Source organism: Meriones unguiculatus, chromosome 3 (assembly GCF_030254825.1).
Source record: "Meriones unguiculatus strain TT.TT164.6M chromosome 3, Bangor_MerUng_6.1, whole genome shotgun sequence".
Lineage (NCBI taxonomy): Eukaryota > Metazoa > Chordata > Mammalia > Rodentia > Muridae > Meriones > Meriones unguiculatus.
Window position 1 is genome coordinate 15,075,310 of NC_083351.1, and position 9,905 is coordinate 15,085,214.

Here is a 9,905-nt window from a genome sequence, read left to right on the forward strand (position 1 = left end):
TGCCAGAGGAGTCACGGTAGCAGTGAGCACAGCTGGATCGGGAACCCGGCTATCTGATCTGAAGATTGCTTATAACCTAGCTTCTCGCTTACTGCCTGGCCATCTAGGTAAGTGACAGATCCCTGCTCCCCGCATCCCCCTTACCATACAATTGAGACAGCAGTGGGTACTATATTCAGCTCAACAGTAGTGTCTTGCTGTGGGATTTTTGGCTAGAGACCTGTCCCTGTTTTGATTCCAGAACCCCTTGTAGCTTTACCAGATGCCTACCAGCTCAGTCAGGGTTCCCCTGGAATGCAGCACAGCCACAGGTCCTGCTAGGGCTCTGAGCCTAACAGTATGCTGCACCCTGTGGGGCTTCCTTGACCCAAAAACTTAGGAGGAAGGTGCATGGTTTCTCTGGCTTCTCATCCCACCCTGGGCTCCTAAAACAAAATGTTTCCCCTGGCAACATCCATCCTACTGGAATGTCAGATGTGAGGAAGACACTAGAAAGCATCAGGGCAGAGTGGAGGTACTCAGACCTGGGTTCAAATCCCTGTCCTGTCCTTTTGGTAGGTGTCACTTTGAATGTGCTGCTGTCTTCTCCTGATGGTCTTGTCTGTGAGTCAGGGTGATGGACACTCTCAGAGACAGACAGACAGTCATATATATAAAGGGCTCTGGTATGGTTGCTGGTGTGCCATCAGTGCTCAGTGACCATAACAACGGTCACGTAATACATTGGGTACAGGAACTCCACAGGGCTTTTAGCCCTCAGACAAGGTGGACTGTGGAGGAGATGAAAAACAGTACCAGAGGACAAGGCCTGGTCCCAGCTGTCTGCCTCTCCCATTTCCCTGGTGACAGACACATGGCTGGTGCTCTGGAAACTTCTGGAGTGCATATAAGGGGATAGCACGGGGTCAGCGCTCCCCCAGCCCACACCTCTCACCATGGGCAGAACAGGTCATCTTGTCTATACATTGTCCCTGTTTCTGTCCCAACCAGAAGACTCAAGGCTCTGTGGCTGCTGGAGCTCAGCGAGAAAGGGTAGCGAAGGCCCAACCCAACAAAGACACCCTCAGTTGTGGATGCGTGGGACAAATTCCCACTGTGCCTCAGGACACTGCTATTCTGTGTCGGTTCACATGTGTGTTCTTTTGATTCTTACAATACGGAGCTTCAGAATCCCACCACCTTCCCTTCTGCCTCAGTCTCAGGCTCCCTCAGCTGGCTGGAGTCCAGCTTCCTCGACTCCAGACTCAGCTGTTCCCCCTCATCATGCTGCCCCTGCTGTCTGTCCGGGTCTCCTATATTCCAGGGCGCTTCTGGTCGTTCACTCATTGATTCTGGCCTCAGGCTGGAAGGACATTGCATTGCTTTGCTACCGAGGAAGTTGAGGTTTCAGGAAAGCACATCACCGTGTCACATGAGAAGACAGTAGCAGACTTGCAGCCAGGACAGCTGCCATTAATCTGCTTTCCCAGGAAAGACATTGCGGCATGCACTGTGATGTGGGACAGTGACAGGGACACCATTTGTTCCCTCCCACCGTGAGCATCCCCATTGCAGGCACCACATCTGCATTCAGGTCCCTGGATCAGCAGTGTCCCACGGGATGCCTTGACAATGGGAACAGTCTACCATGTCATTCAATATGGAAATCACTAGTCCCACGTGGTTGATAGTACTTGAAATGTGGTACAACGGATTTTAATTTCCATGTCAGCATCAGATGCAGCTAGTGCCTGCCACTGGGCAGCACAGAACCGTATGGAAGCTCAGGACCGCCTCCCAGCCCAGCTCTGCCATCTGGTCCCAAAGCCTGTGACATTCCCATTGGTGCCCAGGTCAGAAAGAAAAGGCACCTGATGTGGGCGATACTGGCTCATCGGTGCACTTCAGAAAACAGTATCAGCGCTAGGTCTGGCCCCTTGCCCTGGGGTCCTACAGGAAGCACATCCCAGATGCCTTCACCCTCTTCCTCATCCCGAGGGACCACGTGGATGCTCAGAACGCTGAAAAGGAAGCTTGCCCAAGGTCACTCAGCTTTCAGGGTCACACCGGTGCCAATAAGAAATCCCATAATAGCCAGCGGTCGACCAGGGCTGGAGAGAAATGAGAAGGGGTTGAGGAGCTAGCCGGTAGGCTCTCCCTCCCACAGCCTTGAGAAGGCGCCGTTACACAGAAGATCCGCACACACCCTGTGCATTGCCACACACATGCTGTGCCCCACCTGTGCCAACATTTCTCTGTCTACTGATGCCACTTGCAGTATGAGGGAGGAGTGAGATCTTGGGCCTCGGCAAGCGTGCAGCGAAGGCCTTTCCAGGCTATTTTGTGTTGTGTGTATGGTGCCCCAGCAGCCCCATGGCCCCACTCTCAGGGCAGATGCAGGGAGAGCTCTGTCCTCGGGTAGCTGTGGAGGGATTGTGTCAAAGACCAACACACTAGACGGGCACTGAGAACGGCTTCAAACGTGCCCCCCTTCCGCAGGTCTGGCTTATTGGCCCGGAAGAAGAAAGTTTTCCAAGGTGGGAATAGTCCTGCCCCGCGCGGCGGGGTGTGAACTCGGTAGCGCTGCCTGTTTGCCGCATAAAGAAACCATACCTCCTTGTGCAGGCTCTGGTGCCCGTGGGTGGTGGCACGCTCTCACTGGATTGCTGTTAACCTCCAGCTGTGGCCTCGGTGCCAGCTGGGGAGGGGGCCAGTCTGAGCACAGAGAAGCACCCATGCTTCCAGATGTTGAGTCTTCTGGGTCAGGCCCGCCTGGCTAGATGACCCCAAAGCACTTCCTCATCCTATCGCTCAGGAGGCCTGAGAAGAGAGGTCCCACCCCCCAACATCCCCACAAAGCTTTCTCGGGGCCTCAACTGTAGGGAGCTGGGGTGAAGTACTTGCACTCCCGACACTGGGGTGTGTCCCAGACATGTGCACACTCCCAGAGACACTGACCCAGCTGTGGCCACCAACACCCTGTCAGACTGTCCACGCAGCACCTCCCTACCCTGTACAACCCATCCAAATGCCTCCACTCCAGACAGCTGCCACTCGCCAGGCTCCTCCCTGGTCTCCACTGACACCGTGCAAACACAATACTGAGCTCATGGTCACTTACGTTCATGTTTTTGTTTTTTTTTTTTTAACATTTTTTTGGTGGTAAAATACATTAACGTAAAACTCCACCAACTCATTTGAAGTGCAAAGCTGAGCAGTTTCAGGCGCACTGTGACCCTCACTACCAGAATGTGTCCAACCTTCTACATTTCAGCTCTGTACACGTGAAACACTTTCATCGCCCCAAGAGAAGCTTCCTCTCCATCAGCCCTCCCCCAGGGACCCGTCACTATGTCACTAGCTATGACTTGGACTCACCGAGCTCTCACAAGAAGATCTGTGTCGTGTTTGTATTATCTCGATGCTCTGCAGAGCCCATGACGATGTGATTAAGAGCGCGTGGGGCCGGGAGTGTGGCTCAGCATGGCAAGGTCCCGAGTTCCCCATGACACTGCGGCCCTGCGTCTGTGAGGTCCCAAGCACTGAAACAGCAGTAGAGCAGCAGAAGGAAGAGAGTGTCATAGCTTCTGCTGCCCGAGCCGGGCACTGCACCCCATCATACCCACCACACACCTCCGGACTCCAGACTCCTGGAATCCGATCAGCCAACCAGAATGCCCAGCGCTGTGGCTTGATAGTGATTCTGGGTATTTGGATAACCACCGTGGAAACACCAGGCTGCAGCCCGTGCTGTGAGGCTCACATTTTAACAGAGCAGACAGATAAGGAAGGAGGAGTGTGCTTGCTGGTGGTGAAGAACCAGGGAGGAGAATTGAAACGGGGGAGGAAGTGTAGGGAGGTGTCGGGCAGTGTATCATTTTAGATGGTGTCTTAGCCTGGTGTCTGTTGCCATAACAGAATGCCTGAGCCTGGATACTTTATGAAGAAATAACATTTATTTGCCTAGCACTACCGAGGCAGAGGCAGGAGGATCATAAATTCAAGGCTGCCCTGGATTACACGGCAAGTCCCAGGTTAGCCAGGGCTTCGCAGTGAGGCTCCATCTCATTAAGACCTAAATAAAAATGAAAAACGAGAGATGCCCAAACTCCCTGAATGGGATCTTTTGGGTGACACATTCCAGCGGTCTAAGCCATGCAGTGAGTGTAACCAAGACGGGCCTCGCTGCCCGAGGGATTTGAGCTAAGGCTTGGAAGCTTTCAGGGAGCGACCACACATATCCTAGGAGAACATCTCTGGCAGAGGCAGCAGCTGGTACAGGGCCCTGAGGCGGGAACATTCGTGTGGAGTACTGAAGCAGCCACTGCGGCTAGGGCAGAGAAGGCAAACTGGACAGTGGTTGGAGGTGATGAGGGCTCTTAGTCACACAGGAGCTTGTGGGTCATTTAACAGGTATGGCCGGGAAGGCTTTGGAGCAGGAGGGCTGGGCTGTGGTGAGGAGAATAAACATAAGGAAAAGGGTGGGTGCTGGGGGACTGGTTAAGGACTCCTGCAGTCTTGTCACAACAGCGCTTTACACAAATGGAACGAGATGGTAGCACTGACAGAATTCTGAGATGCTGTCTTAGGTGAGTGAGGAAAATGATGGTAGTGGAGGAAAGCTAGATTTGCTAGTGAGTCGGACACGGCATCTGAGAGGAAGGAGAATAGTCTGGGGTGACGCCCCAGGGTGTGGGGGCTTTGGGAGAATCTGGAGAATGGCATGTTTGGGGAAGAGATAAGGAATGTGCTGGATGCTTGCAGCCTGTTTAATATTGCAGAATGTGCTGGCCAGTGTTCCTCCTGTCTGGCACCTGGCATCACAGAAGCCCCCTGGAGACCCCAGCTGCAGCTCCCATTTACCAACTCAGTGTGGGGAAGAGACAGGGGTCAGTTTGCCTTCCCATCTATCCATCCATCTGTCTGTCCGTCCATCCATCCATCTGCTCTCCTAATAAGCCCTGCGTCTCTAACCTGTGTCAGACCCAGCCAATAAATTCAGCAAGGAGCAAGCCCCGGCCTGGCCTCTCCCCTCCAGGGCCTCTCATTCCAGTTACAGATTGCCCGACCCTACCTTCCAGACTCTGTTCCCACCCCCAGGTCTCCGATGGCCAGGTTTCTCCATCAGTAAAATGTTGTGAGTCAGACAGTTTCCCGGTGCCCCAGGAACCCAGCCCTCCAATAGCTTCACAAGATCAGCTTGCCTGCCCTAATCCTCTGAGCTGGGGGAGGGAGGGCTCTGTGTCAGCACCTTGTGCTCTCCTAGAATGCACAGCTGACCAGCGAAATGTGCCCTGACATCAATTTTGCCGTCTGCAAGTTCCTTGGAGAAGTGATTAACCTTCCCGAAGCAATCACACCGGCCCCGCCTGCGCGCTCAGGACCAGGGCGGCTTGGGTTGCAGTGTGGATCCTCAAGGGGGCGATAATGAGCTGCTGGGCCGGGAAAAATCTCACTCCCCGTTAACTCACAAAGCACAGATGTGCACAGGATACACACAGAGACACATAGTCCATCTACAGAATGAAAACGTTCATTAGGGAGGATTCTTAAAAGGATCCTTGGGGAGTAACACTTAAAATAAGATGAGGCTGCTCTGGGCCAAGGGAAGGAGGACTGGGTCAGGACTGGGAAAACAGTGGCCAATCGGGTGCTGGGGACAGAGCAAGGACACTGCTCTTGAGAGCCCATATCTACTGAAGGGACATGCAAGGAGATTGGGCAACAGGACACCTTGTGACCAGAGCCATCAGGCCAGGGGCCAGGATTGGATAGGCTGGGCTTCAGGGTTCCATGGGCAGAGCTGGCACTGCCGGCAGGCTCGTGGACTGGTCTGGTTCCTTTGGAAAGGTAGAGTGGTGGAGGCCAAGAGGCTCAGCTCAGGGTAACGCCTGGCCCGCCATCCCCAAACAGCTTAGTTCCTCGGCGGCAGATGGTGTTCTGTGGCTACCTGATTTCATGTGAAAGTTCCAGACCAGGGGCTACAGTAACAGTCCTGGTCTGGGGGCGGGGTGCATTCCGAATGTCCGCAGACAGGCCACCTCTCTCTCAGTTTGGGCTTGGCCATCTCTAAAGCAAGAGGTAAGCACAAGCTCCCTCCCCTTTCAGCCCCACCCCACCCCCCATCACCACAGTCTTCACAGCCTGGAGGAGCAGCCAACGGAGGTCGCTGCCTAGGGATAAATGTGTTCCCTCGTGTGAGGAAGAGATTCTGGAGGTGGGGAAACAGGCACAGAGGAGCTCGTCACTCGTCAAAAGTCGCACAGGTGGTGTTGAGGCAGGGTTTTAGCCCAGTGAATGAAAGCAGGTGCTGAGCAAGCGAGACTACAGGCCTGCGTTGGTGGGGTGATATGTGACAGAGAGGCAGGCCCCACAGATTCCCCGGGCTCGACCTTCCTATGGGTGGTCGAGCCACCCATCTGGCTCTCCTGGAGCTGTTAACAAGCCTAGCACGCACTAAGGAGTTGGACTGGGGCAGCTGGAGGCCCTGGAGAGCCCCAGCAGGGAAGGGAGAAGCCCAGGGGGGCCGGAGCTGTCTTCACAGACCTCTCAGCTGTCAGAGCTACACTGGACACAGATCTGACCACACTGAGGCCTCACACTGGACTCCCGTGGAGCCCGAGATGAGGTCCTGGCAGCTTAGCCGGCCAGTTAGGCCCCCGAGGCCTGACCTCTGCCAGCACCGCCCCCCAGCCCATCAATCTATCCTTGCTTCACTTAGGTTACCCCCCCCCAATTCTGCTGCCCCTCTTCTGGGGGAGGAGAAACTGCTCTGCTCTTGGAGCCTCTAGGGCCCCACCCCCATCTACAAAGATGGACCCTCAGCTTGTTTAAGGGTGGGGGAGGCTCTTTTGCTGCCTCTGGTCCTGGAATCTGGCTTCCGCTGCTTCTGCCTGTGCCCATCTTTCCAGCTACCAGTCAGAAGTTGCCTTTAGGGGTAGAGGGACTGTCACCACCCCTCACAATGTATCCACCAGCCCCATTGAACGCTGAGGCAACCAAGCTGAGAAATGACTTGCCTAGGGGCACACTCCAAGCTGGCACTGGATAACGCCCCAGGAATCAACATCAGAGTCTCAGTTCCGCTAGCACAGCCTCCATGGGCCCATAAGCTACGGTGTAGGACCCCTGGCATTTACTCTGCTGATGTCACCTTCAAGGACAGCGTGCCTTCCTGCCCCACAGGGCAGCTCATATTCTTCTTCCAACATGCCTGTTGTTTCTCTCTGAACTGAGCCTTGGCATTTTAGGTCTGTCCCCACCATGGCACAGCCTCCCAGTGCAGAGACCTAGCCAGCTGTGCTCTCTGCTGGGTCCCCACAGCTGGACTGGTACAGGTGTCCAGGAAATGCTTGCTGAGTTGAATTCCGCTCACCACGTGGCCAAGCACATCTGTCACCCGCTTGATCCTCTCAGCCATCCTCCCAGCAGGGAGCATATGGTTTCAGGTGAAGAAGCAGGCACCCAGAGAGGCTGGCCCAGGGCTAGTAAGTGGCAGAATTTTGTGGGCAGGTTGGTCTAATCCCCAGGCTCGCATTCAGACATCCTGTCACAAAGGATTGTGACCACTGGCACAGTCTTACCAAGGTCACTCAGCTCTGGCTCAAAACACTGTCTTTATTCTTTGTAGGGTCTTCAGCTGGGTCCTCGGGGTCCAGGCACAGAGCCGGTAATACTTTCAGGACTTCATTCTTGTCTTTTATTCAGCCATGGGAGGGTTCTGCAGACACCATAATCAGCTGCAGCTCAGCCTGACCAGTCCCCCCAGCCCCCCTGTGGCTTTTGAAATGAGCGCACTCCTTCAGGGCTGTGGTGTCATGAATTCTCTGGCCCCATCTTTGATGAGGCCTCCGGCTGGGGTCAGGATTGTCTGACAGCCTTGGCAGGAGCCTTTTCAAGCTCCTAATCCACCTGGCAGGTGTTTGAACTCTGGGAAATTATGCCTTCAAATCTCGTCCTAATGAAAACTCAGCCAACACTTGCCAGAGGTGGGAAGGGAAGGGGAGGAGGATGGGAGTGGGTGGAAACCAACCACGGTCTCGTCCCAGCTCTGTCCCCAAGACCCTTGCTCAGGCTACTATTCCAAGTACTCCTTTCTGGCTCCTGCATCTAGGCAGAGTTCCTTCCTTCTGTCTTCTTCAGTTTCCCTACAGTGTGTGTGTGTGCATGCGTGATAAACAGCTTCTGTCTATAAACTGCCCAGTTGAGGGGGTCAGGGCATCAGCTGAAGGTCAAGGCAGCTTTTAGGGAATGGTGAGACAGACATTTCACCTCTGACCTTGGCTTGGGAACTCTGCCCGCATGTTGGCACCCACAAGCCCTCTGGATGGGACCTGTCTTGGTCCTGTGAACGGAGTGGCTGTTCAGCAAGTGCATGCTGGCTGTACGGACACCTCTGTGTCTCTCCTTTGTCCTCTGAATCTCCCTCAGTTTGTCTGTGGCGTCCCCTGCCACTCTTCCATCCTTTCCTGTTCTGTCTCTCTCAGAGCTGCCTCCATTGGCTTTCAAGTCTTCCCATCTCTCTAGATCTCTGTTCTTCCTCGGTCTAGCTTTCGGTCTGCCAGTTTCTGCCCGTCTGCCTTCCCTCTCTTTGTGGCTCTCTCTGTCTAGTTTTCCCTCTGGAGCTGCTCACCCCTCCCCCGCACACACTTTACTCTCTTAGTTTCTGTTGCTGCCTCCAGGTCCCCCAACCTCATCCCTATTCGCTTTCTCAGCCGTCACTACCCAACTCCTCCTCTGCCTGCTCCCCTTCCTCCTCCTCTGCCTTCCTCTCCTCCTCCCACCCTACATCCCTCCCTCTACGCTATTATGTCCCCTCCTAGTCACTTGTTTATCCCTCTCTTCCCCTAGCTTCAATGGAGCCGGGCTCCTCACAGATCCCTCTCCTCCTCCTCGGGAAGGCAGGCGCTGCAGCGAGGGAGAAACCCCCTGGATGACAGCAGAGCCTGCGCGTCCCTCGCATCCCTCGGAGCTGTCACCGAGGAAATCACACACTGCCGCCTGAAATTCAAATTAGAGTTTTGCTGAAGCCGCTAAAACTCATCAAATACCATCTTTGAAGTCCCCTAGAAAGCTGGCCAGTGCTGTTAACAAGCTGTGGGCTGAGGCTCTGGGCAGCAGGCAGGGTCACCAAGAGAGCAAGCCCCCACCCCGCCCCAACTCCCAACCATAGCCGCTGGCCACATGCAGCCACCGAGTGTCACTACCACCGGAGGCTCCCACAGATCAGCATCAGTGAGTGAGCCACCAGCTTCACCAAGGTGCAGCCCCACTGCTGGGACCTCACTCTAGGCCTCCTCTGCAGAGAGCATGGCGTCCCAAGGTGTGGCAAGGATAAACTCGCTATGACCTGACTAGCGCCCAGCCCTAGCTGCTCCGTAAGGGGTCATTAGCAGAATGGCAGCAACAGTAAAGCACCCTGGTCACCAGTAACGATCGGCCCGTCATGAGCACCAGGCATTGTTTCAGGAGATGACTATATCAACATGATCGCCATCTTAAAAATGGGCTGAGAAGGCTCATGACCTCTGGTTCATATCCCCACAGATGCCTGCCCTGCCCACGACGTCAGAGCCTCTACCCGGGGCCTCAAGCACAGGTCTGGTCTTCAGTTTCTGCATGCACTTTAGTGTCCCCTGCAAATGTCCACCTGCCCTTTTAAGGTTACCCTACTGTCAAGGCCCTTCTGACAGGGTAGCTTTCTACTTGAAGGCAGCCAGAATCTGTCCCTGCGAGACCTGACTGCCCTTCCGCCATTGCCTGACCTCTGCCAGGCAGATCTTTTTGCTGGGAAAAGCCCTCTGGGTTTTGGTCTTATTACCAGCTACCATCAGGCCCAGATGGAGGGACAGTTTTCTGCTTGTGATCTTCAAAATAAGAGCCCTTGACACACTCTTCCTGTCATCCGTGACACATGACCCCTGGAA